Raw genomic sequence first — 14,303 nt, forward strand, 5'->3', positions numbered from 1 at the left:
GGGCCCTGCGCATGCTCCGTGGAAACCGTGTTTTCAACGTCATCAATCTTTCACATGCAGGTGGTCACCCCATGACGCACATGCGCAAACGTCCAGGCCACCTGAGCTCCCGCACTCCCAGGAAATCCCTGGGTTTGGGCGCTCGTGGCTCCAGGAGGGAGGGAGCACGGAGGAGGAGGGAGACCCCGGGGGCCCGGGGCCCCGGGGCGGCGTGTGGCCCGGTTCGTGGGAGAGGCGGTGCTTTTTCGGACTTGCAGGAGCTCAGAGCTGAGACCCGTAAGTGTCAAGCATGATGAGAGCCACCACCACATGCTTGAAGCCCTGTTTCACCCGGCAGGCAAGTACCCGGCTCGTTGAGTAGCGCTCGGCACAGTTACTTAACACCGCAGGCACGACACCGTCATGTGCTTCCAGAAAGGAACACGTGGGAACCAAGACAGCAGAGGCATCCCTGTAAAAGTGAGCTCAGACTCTCCCGGTGCTCACATTGTGGGGGCTGGTGAGGGGGCGATGTGGCTCCATCAGGAACAGAACCGGTGGGGGGGGGGGGGCAGGCACTGTGATTTTGCCTCTTCTGGTGACAGTGTGAGGAAGGCCACTGTCTCTGGAGCCCAGGGACCAGCAGGGGCGTGTGAAGCGGTGGGTGGCCAAGCTGCCAGCCAGGGTCAAGCCGAGGGAGGATCGGGCCGGGGAGGATGGACAAGACCAGGGAGGATGGTCAGCTGCCGCCAGTGGAGCCCCCCGGCCCCTCCCAGCCTCACTCCCTGCGGGCCTCACACCGCCTCCGGAGTCGCGTGGCCCACGCTCACCCGCACAGTGTGGGGGCCTGGTCGTGGGGACGGCATCGCGGCCCCCACCCTGCGGTCTGGCTGGCCCACCCCCAGCCCTGCCCGCGCGGCGCCCCAGGAACCCTTCCCCGCTAGGAAGGCCGACCCAGGGGCGGGAGCGCGGGGGAGCCCAGCCAGCAGCCTATGCTGTTACCCGCGTCTTCTGCTTCCAGATGACAGACAGACACGAAGGCTCACTGGAGGCCCTTGAAGACCCCCCTCCCCACCCCGCAGGAGAGGAGCCGGTGGAGCCCAGAGCAGCCCTGGGGACGGGAGAGGCAAAGAGAGCGTGCGTCCCAAACAGCTTCCTCAGAGGTGGAGACGTACAGAGACCACAAGCGGACACAAGCTGGACGGGAAACACCGTTGCCGCGCAGCCTTGGTCAGAAATGCACTTTTCAAAATGAGATGGACTGACCGGAGGCATGGGCGCGAGGTGCCACCCAGCGAGCGTGGTGGTGGGGGCTGAATTCCTGGGGGCTGTTCCTGAGGTGGCTCTCCGGTTCCCGCCGTTTCTCTGCCAGTCTGGAGGCTCTCTCGCAGAAACGTTGGGGAGGAAGTGAGCAGCCGGGGCGTGAGAGAAGAACTGACAGTAGTTGAAAGCATTGACGACATTTTGGGAGCTGGAAACAGCTGGACTCGAGTCACCAACGTGCAGGCAGGAGAGCAGAGGGCCAGTGCCACGGCGGTCTGGCCGTGGGGTCGAGGAAAGAGTTGGGGATCACAGATCCCAGAGCAGGACAGTGGAGGCCCGTGGCAGGCGGCTGGTCACTGGAGGAAGCAGTGGGACACCCACGTGCACTCAGAGACACGAGGCCCGGAGGTGACCACCACTGTGAGGGACAGAGCTTCCCTCCCAGCTTCCGGCGGGGGGCTGGCCCCACTCCGTCCCCAGGCAAATCACAGCCACAGAGGAAAGACTCAGAGTCGGCCGCAGAGGGGCCGGCCCTGCCCGAGCGCCGCACTGCGGGTCCTCTGTCACCACTCAGGACATCAGGGCTCACCCCTGATGGCCCGGTGAGCCCAGGGTCACCGCAAGGGTCTGCTCACAGCTGAAAGAGAGAAACAAACCGATCAGCCAGCGAGGGAAGGAGCTCGGAAGAGATAAAGAAAATCACGTGGAATTTAAAAATCTCCCCAAAGAGGAAAATGAAAACCCTCGGAAAAAAGAGACAGAGTATGTCTGTGACATTAAAATCAGACACAAGCAGGGGCGCCTGGGTGGCTTAGTCGGTTAAGCGTCCGACTTTCGCTTGGGTCATGATCTCGCGGTTCGTGGGTTCGAGCCCCGCGTCTGGCTCTGTGCTGACTGCAGCTCAGAGCCTGGAGCCTGTTTCAGAGTCTGTGACTCCCTCTCTCTCTGACCCTCCCCTGCTCACGCTGTCTCTCTCTCTCTCCTAGAAATAAATAAAAATATTAAAAAATAAATAAATAAATAAATAAATAAATAAATAAAATCAGACACAAGCAAAGGGCACTTTTGAAAGCAAGAAGAGGCTCGTGGAAATTGGGACTTGGACCCTGGAATGACAAGGCGGCAGAGGGCTGGAGGAGGAAGCAGGGTGCACAAAGGGGCAGGCGGAGAGGCGGCCGCGAAAGCGCAGCATCCTCTCCCCGGGACCAGGGAAATAAATAAAACATTTTTAAAAATTAAAAAAAAAAAAAAAAAGAAAGAAAGTCCAGGAGAACAAACGGGCAGCCCAGCAAAGCTTCGGGGCAACCACTGGAGGCATGGGGGAGAGTCAGGAGCGGAGCCCCCTGCCCCTTCGCAGCCCAGGTCAGTGGCCCGGGGTCCCTGCTCCCTTCCCCCTTCCCTGGATGGGTGTGGCCCTCACCCATTCTGCAGGCGTGGCGGCGATGGACCAGTGATCACACACATGTGCTTTCCACCTTCTGTCTTTATAGGTTCCAACCCAGAAACTTCAGGATGTAAAAGTGACCCAGTGGCAGGTGGATGGGGTCAAGGGACGGTGAGCAGGTCAGAGGGGGCGACACACAGGATGCTGGCCTGTCACCTCACTTGGGAAAACTGCTGCGGGTGAGGGGGAAAAGTGCCCAGTGAGCCCAGGGTTGGACAATGACACACATACGTGTTCTAGGATGTAGGGGGGCCAGGGACGTGAGCTGCTGGCTGCCAGGGCCTGTCTCCTCCAAAGACAGGGTCGTCTCCCGCCTCAGGATGATGACCAGGGAACACAGGAGCGCCTTGCGGTAGGCAGTCCCCGGCGTGGAAAGGGCTCCTCTGGAGCGTGGGCTGGCAGCCGCGCAAGCAGCACTTTAAACTGCACCTCGGGGTGTCGGATCGCACCGTTTTCTCCCTCGTGCTTGTGGTTTGCGTGATTTTAGAAGGAATGGGGCAGAGCTGTGTGGCCCACTCAAGGGTGACCTGCAGGGTAGTTCAAACCAGACAGGCTCACCGTGCAAACAGACAGACAGAGGGACAGGAATTCAGGCCAGATCTCATGGAGAACAGGGGTCGGCGGCCTGGAGGAAGGGGCTCCTGACGTCTCAGACTGCACGACCCCGCATGTGGGGGAAGGAGGGCTGGCATTGTCGGTCGGCTCACTTTCAGTGCGCGTGTAGTGACTGTGGAGCATGCGCAGTGGGCCCCACGTGGTGCACACAGCGATTCCTGTGGAAACCGAGGCCTTCTCCAGCGTCTCCTTCCAGATGCTTCCTTCACTCCAGCTTGCATGTTGCCTCCACAATAGAGACCTTCACCTTGATTCTGGTTAAAACTCAATCTTCGCAAACACGCTCTCTTTCAAAACGACTTTAGCTGGGGTGCCTAGGTGGCTGAGTCGGTTGAGCGTCTGACTTGTGATTTCGGCTCAAGCCACGATCCCAGGGTTGTGGGTTTGAGCCCCACATCGGGGTCTGCACTGACAGCGCAGAGTCCGCTTGGGATCCTCTCTATCCCTCTCTCTCTGCCCCTCCTCTGCTCATGGGTGCGCTCTCTCTCTCTCTCTCTCTCAAAATAAATGAATGAACTTAAAACAATGACTTTGGCTCAGTTTGAGCAGCAGTCAGGTATTTTGCAGGTGTTTTGTGCAGAGAGCTGGCCCCGCATAGGGTGTCCTATGTCCTATGTCCTGATGCGAAGTGGCCTGTTTCCACAGGCAATTCCGGAATTCGTAGAGCACACTCCCTCAGCCGGGCTTCTTCACAATCCCCTCCTTCGGAACAGGACTGTTGCAGGTAGACGGAGTCATCTGTGGGCCTGTGGTGTTCTCACTCGAAGCCATTTCTTCCTCTACATCTCCTCTCCGCCAGGGAGATGAGCCACACGGCACCCTCAGCGACAGCCAGCGCCTCCACCGACAAGACTAAGGGTCTTAAGGAAAGGGGAGCAGCAGGTATAGAGACCCGCAGGCCGGGTCCGAAGTGGCTCGGCCGTGCGAGGGGGAGGCTGGGTCTCAGTGCCAGATCAGAGTGGCGGTGCTGAGACCCCCGGTTTTCTCCTGGGAGAACCCAGTTCCTCATGCTGTCCAAGCCCTGATGACCCAGAGGGGCGTCCGGTCACTGGGGGTTCTGTCCCCAGGGTCGGCTGACCCCCACTGGTGGCCGAGGTGGGTGCGGGGTTGCGAGGTGGCCTGCGGTTCCTGGGCAGGTGACTTTATGACCGCATGCCTCTGTCATTGCCCACATTTGCACGCACACCCCAACACGCTGTGTGCGGGGAGGCACCTCCAGGAAGTGTAAACACCGGGGCCCAGATCCTGCCTCAAAGGGGCACAAACATGCAGAATAAATGCAGATGCCATGCCCCTGTCCGGACTGTCACTCGTCGAGACAAGGGGGCCAGCGTGACCCGCCCACATGCTGGGAGGGGGGACCTCGAGCCCTGGGGTATCGGGCATAGCGTCTCCGAGAGCCGCCTCTGCCCACTGGGAACTCCAGTCGGGGCAGGGCCTCTAACCAGACTTGATGGACGGTAAGCAACCTGCAGACTGTGCACTTTTGAGTGGGACTCCTGACGCTCAGAACCGTGTCTCGGAGATTCATCCGTGTCCTGGCGGGGCCCCTCCTCTTCCGCTGCGGAGCGGTGTCCACCGTGTGAACGCGGGATTCCTCTGCCCTCCTGCTGTTGTCCACGGGACGGCCCTCAGCCTGAGGTTATCATAAGGCAACTACAAGCCTTCTTGCACACGCCCTTTTGTGACATGTGCCCTCAGCTTTGCGGGGTCTACGCCCAGAAGAGGGACTGCCAGGCCAGAGAGCGTGCGCCTGTCTGCCTCTAACGGTGCTGCTGGAGCAATTTCCGAAGCAGCTGTACTGTTCCACGCCCCCACCAGCTGGTCCACGTCCTCGCCGGCGCGTGGTATTGTCAACTGTAGAATTCTCGTGGGCGAGTAGCTCGAACGTACGTTTCTTACAGCACTAATTACACTAGTGTGTTGGGGGGCAGTTCCTTAATTGGCATTTATACCTACTTCCCCTTCCTTAATGCAGTCTCCTTGAAGCTGGGCTCCCGGTCCCTCAGCTAGCAACTGCACGTCCCAGCTTCCCTTGCAGCTGCAAGCGGCCCTGTGACTAAGTCCTGGTCAAGGGTATGTGACAGAGCTGATGCGTGCCACTTCCTGTCCCACTGGATCTGTGAGCCTGCCCTTCCTCTCCACAGGTGGAGGATGGCTGTGCTGCCCACAGTCTGCCTGTCCACCTCTGGCAACGTGACGTTAGAAGTAAAGAGACGTCCCCCTTCGTAAGCCACTGTGTTTCAGCAAACCATGCCCCCAAAGAGTGCACTGTGAATGCACATTCGCCCTCTGGCTCTAACACAGCGGGACCCGGGCTGGTTCTGTGTGCTCAGCACCATCCTTTCACCAGGGTGCGGCTCCCACCCAGCCCCGAGGTTCTGGGAGATGGTGGACACACCCTGCCCGGGCGCAGGCAGGTGGCCCAGGTCTGACCGGTCGTGGCTCTCCATCCTGTTCAGGGTTATAAGTTCATGGGTTGGGCCTGAGACCCAAGCGTACTCCTTCCATGAGACTCTCGGTGTGGTGAGAGAGAGAGTCTTTGTCATTATTGTGGATCATGGCAGGAGAGGGGAACCCTCCCCCCCCAGCAGAACCAGAGGCAGTCAGAGGGCAGGAGGAAGCCCAACAACGGCGTCTCAGCCCCTGGATCTAGCTGTACCTGCAGCACCTTTAGAGGTAAGCGATCCAAGATGTGAGCTGAACTCCTGTCACTTGCAACTAAGAGTCCCATCTCCTTCCCTAATAATAATACAAACACATTTGGGGGCGATTTTATATTAGCATTGTGCTAGGTGGGTATATAAAATCTGGTGATTCTTTAAATTCTTTAAAATGGTGATTCTTTTTCAAAAAATGTTTACTTATTTTCAGAAAGCAAGAACATAAGCTGGGGAGAGGGCCAGAGGGAGAGAGAGAATCCCAAGCAGGCTCCATGCTTAGCACAGAGCCTGCTTCGGGCCTTAATCTCAAGACTCTGGGGTCATGACCTGAACTGAAATCAAGACTCAGTTGCTCAATCAGCTGAGCCACCCAGGTGCCCCCAAAATAGGAATTCTTAATCCAGAGAGGCTTTTGAAGTTTCTGTGCAGACAGAATGGATCAGGGAAGAGAGCTATGGTTTACCCCCTAGTAACCCTAACTAAAATGTAGCATTTCCTTCATGAGTCAGAGCAGCCCAGGTGTGTAAGCAGGACAAGCGGCCAGAATGACAGATATCTTCACGTCACATCTCGAAACACCGAGCAGCTCACTCCCACTGCAAAATTATAGCTTATCACACCCGATCGCGGCTGGAGTGTGTTACTCAGCCTGTAAACAAAGGAGCAGGGAGATCATCATTTAACATATGCTGATAACCAGATTGCAGTATGATAGGTTTGCTTTCTAATCCTGCGTTTTATTTTATACATTTAAGACCATTATTCTGAAAAGAGGTCCAGAGAGGTCACTAGGCTCTAGAGGCTTAAAACAAGGGCCAGACTACAGAGGACACCCCAGGAGTCCGTTGTCGAGGCCCCTGGCACAGGGGAGATGCGATGGGGAGGTGCAAGGCGATGTGGGCAAGGTGACGAGGGTGCGCTGCCCTGCCCCGCCCGGGCCGCGTGGGTCAGGCTGGGGACTCGATGCTGGGGCTGAGCCTCGGCGGTCACTAACGCCGGGTGGGCCTTGGCAGGAGGGAGGGGCACAGGGAGGCGCCACAGCTCTGTCGCTGGCTCGGCGGGCAGCTCTGGGGGTCAGGAAGGCATTGCTGGTGCAGGTCAACCGAGGACAGCGGCTCTGGTGAGGCGCCTGGTCCGCCGGGGCAGTGCGCCAGAGGCCCGTTCCGCTGTCCCCGATTCCCGCTCTCCCGGATCCAGCTGGGGAAGTGCTGGGCGCCTCCGCCAGCCCTGCTCCCTGGAAAGTTTGGGCTGTGTGCACGTGACAACGGAGTGAAACGCGTGTGTGCGTGAAGGCTGGGTTATACTCCTTCACCAGAGGAAGCTGGCGCTTAGGGGTCTGACAGCTAGAACATCGAGGGCGCTGGAAACACAGTGAGGGCTTGGCAAGGCTTTCATCTATACGCTGCTGCCCGAACGCAGCCTTCTAGAAAAGAGACTTTGCATCTGGTGCGGTCCCCCGAGGGCGCTCTGATGTGAGGTGCCTGCTGAGACCCAGGAGGGCCCTCTGTCTGTTGGCGGGCTCCCTGGAGGTGGGCCTGGTCCAGGGGGGTGACAGGCAGAAGGAGTGGGGTGGCAATCATGCCGTCTGCAGCCGGCACCTGGCAGTCACACTCACACATTTCCCCAGACGTGGACAAGGCACACGCTCCCCAGACATTACCTCTGCCCCCAAGGCCCGTCTCTGCAGGGGCTGTCACTTCTCTGTGTTGACAGCCCGTGTGCTGAGCCCCCGCTCACAGCCCCCGCTGGGGATGCACCTGCAGGCACAGGTGGAACACGGCGCACCAGCCCTTCGAAAACACCTCCGCCCTTGCTCAGACCTTCCCCACATGGCCGACCAAACCGCTCAGAGATGACTGCATCCATGTTCTGCTGCACCTGGAGGCACGGAGGTGGGGAAGGGGGTGGATCCCTCGTCCACGCTGGCCAGGGTGGGAACGAGCAGAGTCTGCGGTACCTGAGCAGCTGCACAGGGCTTCCCTTCATAGTGGATTTCATAGCGTCCGTGCCGTGATTGTGCTCCCCACAGAGAGATAGTGCTCCACCCTGGAGATGATACTCCCCCACGTGGAGATGATGCTCCCCCACACACAGAGACGGTGCTCCCCCCATGGAGATGGTGTCCCTCCCGGAAATAATGCTCTCCTCCACAGAGATGGTGCTCCCCCCATGGAGACGGTGCCAGAGAAATGCAGAGGTGCTCCACATAGCATGACCTACGGATCCAAACACTGCATTTCTGGAGAAGCTGCAAGACCAATTGGTGGAGAAGCTGTCAGCGATACGCTTCAGGTGAGCACTGGGGGGCCAGAGCGTGTCAGAGGGGACACAGGGCCGCTACCCTGTGCACAGGGCTCATGAAGCCGCTCGTGTATGGCTTTAAGAAGTCCCACAATGGGGGCACCTGGGGGGCTCAGTGGGTTGGCTGAGTGTCTGACTCGATTCTGGCTCAGGTCATGATCTCAGTGTTCGTGGTACCGAGCCCTGCGTTGGGCTCCACATGGAGTGAGGGGGCTGCTTGGGATTCTCTCTGTTCCTCTCCACCATTCATGAGCTCGCTCTGAAATTTAAAAAATGAAAAATAAAAAAAGAGTGTAAAATGATGACAAGAACAAAAAGATGAAATGGGTCACCCCGTGTGCCCCGGGCGAGGCCGCCGGCCCGGAGGCCCTCTGGGGGGGGTGCGGAGCGAGTGGTGTTCACGCTGAATCCTCTCGTTCCCCCTCAAACAAATGAGGACACAGGCCGCAGAGGGTCACCGCATCGATGCCGACCCGGACGCACCCGCTCCAGGTCAGGGCGCTAACGACAGCGTGGCACGGGTCTAGCGGCCGGGACAGGCTCTGGCGGTCACCCCACTGCAGGCCCATCTGCGGCTCAGGCGGTGGAGGCCCCAGGACCCGTCTAGACGCTCCTCCAGGGCGGCCGCCCCTTTGGCAGGCGGACGGGCCAGCAAGCCCTCCCAGTGGGCGGAAATCTACTCTGTAATCTAATTTCCATCCCTCTGTCCCCTGTGTCCTCCTGCCCTTCATAGCCCCACAGGGTAATCCTTCTTCCTGGACACTTCCGCAGACACCTGGATTCCGCCGTCTCCTGCTCACACATCCATTTGTCAGGCTGAAGGCTCCTGATGTGGCGACTCCCGCGGCCTGCTGGTGGCTGTCCTTGGGAGCCAAGCAAGGACATCCTGTTCCAGACGTGTCCAATGAGTCAGGAATACAGAGGAGCCTCGCCCCCACCTCTGAGATGCTTGCAGTTACGCGTCCCAAGAGTGGGCCCCTGCTCAGCGCATGGGACGCGGCGAGGACAGTCCTGCCCTGACCCCTTCCCGCCGAGCTTGAGTCCCAAGGGGGGACACAGATTCACGCCCCCTCCAGCTGGAAGGAGCTTGGAAAGGACGCTCCCCACTTCCCTGTACGGTCACCAGCACTGAATGCGGAGCACGCGGGCGGCTCCCTTGGCGATGCCCGGCCAACCTCGGAGGCAGCCGCCTTCTCCTCACCTCGGGGGAGGCGGGCCGGGGCTCTCCTTAGAGAAGCTTGGGAGGAAAGACGAACTGGAGCCTATCAGAGTCGAGGTCATGACCCCCCCCTCCGCCACCACAGGGGGAGGGGGGAGGTCCCACCCGCCCCTGCTGCACCCTCAGCACCGGCCCCACCATCTTAGCCCTTGCCAGGCCGCGTGGGGCCCCTGCAGGGACAGGCGGGAGGCCGAGAAGGGGACGGGTGATTCAGGAGAGGGCTCACTTTATGAGTGTCACTCAGGCTCTGTGCAGCGGGTGTTCCCAGGAGGGCCGTCCCGGGTCCCCTGGGAGGTGCTGCGGCCCAGACAGCTGCGGCCGGCCGGGAGGCACCCCCGACTCCTACAGGCGGCCAAGTCCCCGCTGCTGCACGGGCAGCGGTGTTCCTCTGTCTAGGAAGCACCCTCAGCGGTCCTGCGGGGCCAGCCAGCGCCTCCCCAGGGGCACATCTCCCTCCTGGGCAGAAGGGAGCAGCCTTCTGAGGGTGCCCGGGCCCCGCTCCCCCTGCATTAGTGCAAACGTGTCACCAGGGGCCACACCGGGCAACCCTTTGCCAATCGGTGCAGAAGACAGTGGCCGCTTGGCAGACGGGGCACAGAAGGGCTGTGGGAAAGCCTAGATTGGAGGAGGTGCCTGCCCTCCTCGCCCGCGGAAATGCAGGGGGCCTGTTTGGAACGTTCTTGCCCAAAGTCCGATTTCCTAAGAAGCAGAGGAGCAACCAAAGCGGCCTGGGGGCGCACACGGCTTGTCCACGCATCTGTGCGCCAGGTTCCCAGCAGAGCCACAAGAGGGCCCCGGGGGTGCAGGAAACCCTGGGGGTCTGCAGGGGCCTGGAACGGGTGGGGTCAGGCCGGGCTCCCGGAAGGGGCACGCAGGTCCATCAGCAGGTGGTGAGGAGGAGGGTAGCCGGCACTTGGTCAGAACCGGTGCTGCGCCCAGCAGAGGCCAGGCCGGGGCAGGGGGCGGAGGAGGAGGGAGGGAGGGAAGAGGGGAGGTGGGAGGAGGGAGAGGAGTGGAGGAAGGTGAAGAAAGGGGAGGGCAAAGGGGAGGGAACGAGACGTGGGGGAGGAGGAGTCGGCAGGCCGGGAGTCGGGCGGGGAGGAGGCGGCGGCGGGAAGGGGGGGGGGGGCGGGGGCGGGGCCTGCGCGCGGCCCCGCGCCCTCCTCCCGCGCCGGCCTCCGCGCCCTCGCGCGCCGCAGCATCCCGAGCCGCCGGCCTCGCCGCCCCTCCGAGCCCGGCCCGAGCGCCGGCTCCCCGCCCCGCCGCCGCCGCCGCCATTCCTGCGTCCGCGCTCGCCGGGCCGGGCTCCGCCGGGACGCGCCGCGCCAGGTAAGGGCCGGCGGGCGGCGGGAGCGCGCGGGCCCGGCAGGTGCGCGGGGGCGACGGGCCTCGCGGGGGCTGCGGGCCCGAGGTGGCCCCCCCGAGCCCTCCCCCGCCCCGCCAGACCCTCCCGGAGCCCCCGGCCCGGAGCCCCCGGACTCCTCCCCGGACCCCCGGACCCTCCCGGACTCCTCCTCCTCGGACCCACCCAGAGTGCCAGCCCGGGACCCCGGACCCTTCCCAGGACCCCCGGGACCCCTCCCCTCCCCGGCAGCCTTGGGGCCGGCGCGCAGGTGGCCCTGGGGGCGCAAGGCTCGCAGCCGACACGGGCTGGCGGCGGGGGCCGGGGGGGGGCGGGGGGGGCGGCGCGCGGAGCAGGCCCGCCGCGCCCCTGGCCGCTCGGCCCCCGCCGGCTCCGGCCACATCGGCCTGGCCCGGCCTCCGCGGGTTTCTATTTCGGTCCGGAGGCCGCGGCCCCCATGAGCCGACCGGAGGCGAGCACTCAGACAGGTGGGGCAGGTCAGGGCCCTGGCGGTGTGAGGGTTTCAGGCCTCGCCCTCCTTCAGGGTTTTGGCTGTGTGATTCTAGAACAGCCAAGGAGACTCAGCAGCTTTCGCAGGGGCTGCACCTGTTGCAGCCGCCTGGTGAGCTGCCGGGAGCTGAATCCACTGGGGTTTTGCCAGCGCCCACGGACAGGAATCTTGGGTGGTGGTCGTTCTGTTCATTTGCTGGGCTGTGTGTGTGTGTGTGTGTGTGTGTTTGGGGGGGGGTGCATGTGAGCCTGTAGGTGGGCAGTGCACTGAAAACAAGGCCTGTTGTCAAGAGCGGGGCCCTGCTTTCCAGCCCCGAGCTGACCGGAGCTGCCCTGCTTTTGTTTTAGAAACCTCCCCTTACCTTGAGCACGTCCAGGCCCGTGGGCGGCCAGGCTCCTGCAAGCCAGGCCAGACCTGGGGCTTGTGGCCAAGCAGCTGGCCCTCCTGTTCTGAGTCTATTCAGATCCACCAGGCGCCACCGGGCGGAAGTTTCCTTTGCAGGGGGTGAAGTGCCATCGTGGCCTGTCACCTCATATCTGCCCCAGGCCCAGAGCCAGCCTGCTGGCTGCCTGGGCACCGTTATTTGGGAACGTTGACTGTGTCCCAGAAACAGGCTGCCTCAGCCGGCGCCAGGGCCAGCGTTCTGGTGGAGATAATGCCCCGATTGTCACTTGAACGGCTGGTGTCTGTGCACGTCGTCTGCAGAAACACAGAAGAATAAGGCCGGCCCGCTCTGAGGAGCTCCGGCACCATGTGGTCCCGGGGATGAAGCCTCAGGATGGAGGAGACAGTGACACACGGGGCTGTTTCTATGGACAGGGACTGGCGCCTGGGAGCCAGGCCTGCACTTCAGACTGAAGTGTCTAGTGCCCCCAGCAGATGAGCCAAAGGAGGGCATAAAAACCAGTCACTGACACTGAGCAGTGGCTCTGCTCAGTCCCTCCCTTGCATGGTGTTGAAGGGCCAGGAGCTGGGGGCTGGTGGGGGTGCCTCGAGCCCCATGATGAGCTTTGCCCTCTCTCTGCCTCTGAGATAGCACCGTTGAGCACGGGCCCCGCACCCACCTCCTGACTGGCACACGGCTGTTGGCCCCTCCCCTGGCGACCGGGTGGCTCTGCTGGGCTTGCTCAGGCCCTGGCGGGCAGTGCGCCCCCTCGGGCGGGACATGAGGTGCAGCGCCGGGCTGCACAGCGGTCCAGTGGCCCCTGGGGGTGGGGAAATGACTTCAGTGACATCATTCGCTTGTGATCCCCACCGAGACGGTTATCTGAGGCGGGTTTCGTCCGGACGGCCTTCCCTGCACCGGGCAGGGACATCTGGGCTGGCCCTGGGGGTGCAGTTAATGGGCGGCTCCGGTGCCAGTGCATGGCAGAATCAATAATGCATCGCAAAGATGGAGAGCCCTGTGTGCTTCTGGAGAGAGGCTGCCTCTCCCACACCCAGTGTGGACAGGCCCAGGCCTCCGGCCCCTCCCCACCCCCCGGCTCCCTTCCTGGTGTGGGGAGGGCAGTCAGGACCGAGGGGTGGTTGCAGAGCTTCCTCTGGATGCGGAGTCCTGTGTGGTGGGTGAGTCTGGGGCAGAGTCCTTGGCAGGCCCTGCTGCCATGGCCGTGAATCCACTTCCCGATCCCATAATGTACAGTGACTTTTGTCATCATGCTAAGACGTTGCCTAGTGGAAAGGACTCCCAGAGGTGAGGTGGCAGGCGGTGGCTCCCCGGGGAGCAGCAGCGGTGGGCTGCCACTGACCAGGCGTGCAGGGTGGCTGTGTGGGAGGCTGACCACGCAAAGTGTGCAGATTAATTTGCTGTCCACTGATGGTCGGGGGCCGGCGCTGGGAGAATGTCAGGCTTTGCAGTCCCGAGGGAGGGGGGAGGGGGTAGTGATCTCCCCCTAGAGCTGTCAGTGCGGCAGAAGGAAGAATGCAAGGTAAGAAGGAAAGTGGCCGAGCAGAAAGTATGGGGCGCGGCGGGAGGTCCTGTCTTGGGTCTGTCCCGGGCTGGGCAGGTACGGCTGCCACACTTCTCCCGCACCGCTGGGCCGTGGCCGTCTGGGGCCATGTCGGGGCGTTGCCCCGGAGCAGGGCCGGTCAGGCAGGCTCATTGGCACCTGAGACTGGGCACAGCTCACGGCCATTCCCAGGCCGCTTGCTTCCAGGGGCTGAGGCGGGGAAGCCAGGATTTACTAGGAGGAAATTCCTGCTGGTTCGAAAGGGCGCATGAGCGGGCCCTGCCTGGAGCTGGGGTGGTGTTTGTCAGCACGACAATTAAGGTGATTTGGGGCTGAGCGAATTGGCCCAACCCAGGTCCTTGATGGCTCGCTTTCCAGCTTGCCCGACCCTCCCTGAACGCAAGGGCAATTTTGCTGGAGGCGCCGTGACCCAGCCGGCTCCCCGCTGCCCTGTCGCACGCAGCCCCCCGGGCACGGCAGCGGCCCAGTGCCGTCCTGGGCGCCTGTGTGCGCCTCCAGCGGGCTGGGGTCCCTGATCCGGGGGGGGGTCTCAGACGCTGCCCATGAAGGCACCGACTGCATCCTCTGCCCGGTTCCTCCTAAGGGATTGCAGGCTCTGGACAGAACACCACCAGACCAGCGTGTGACTCAAGAATCGTTCCTTTCAGGAAGTTACAGTGTTTATGAGACAGTTGATAGTTTTTGAGTAAATGATTTTTAAAGAATCAACATGTTCCGTATTAACGGTGCTGTGGTTCTAGGTGGAGATGACCTTCACCTGCTAGCAGTGGACACGGGAGTGTGTGCGGGGAAGCGAGAGAGCATGTGGGTCTGCTTCTGCTAGCAGGGAGGGGCGGGGCGTGGAGGGGCCGCCTTGTCTGTGCGTGGACAGTCGTTGGGTCTGGGGAGGGTGCCTGAAGGTCCGCTTTGTGTTCTGTCCACTTCCATTTATTTTCAGAATTCTGTGATAAGAAGTTAATGGTAATCTAAGAACCCCACGTCCCCTCCCAGAATCTC

The 14,303-nt window shown here is 61.7% G+C and overlaps 1 protein-coding gene across 1 annotated transcript in view; it reads left to right on the top strand.

Moving 5' to 3' along the window:
• The first annotated feature begins 10,764 nt into the window (after positions 1-10,764).
• The window catches only part of SEMA4D (semaphorin 4D), a 91,723-nt gene continuing 88,184 nt past the window's right edge, over positions 10,765-14,303 (top strand). The window contains exon 1 of the mRNA XM_039241506.1: positions 10,765-10,813. The gene's annotated coding sequence lies outside the window, so the exon portion shown is untranslated. The remainder of the gene's footprint in view (positions 10,814-14,303) is intronic.

Source organism: Hyaena hyaena, unplaced genomic scaffold (assembly GCF_003009895.1).
Source record: "Hyaena hyaena isolate Hyena2069 unplaced genomic scaffold, ASM300989v1 scaffold_194, whole genome shotgun sequence".
NCBI classification, from domain to species: Eukaryota; Metazoa; Chordata; class Mammalia; order Carnivora; family Hyaenidae; genus Hyaena; species Hyaena hyaena.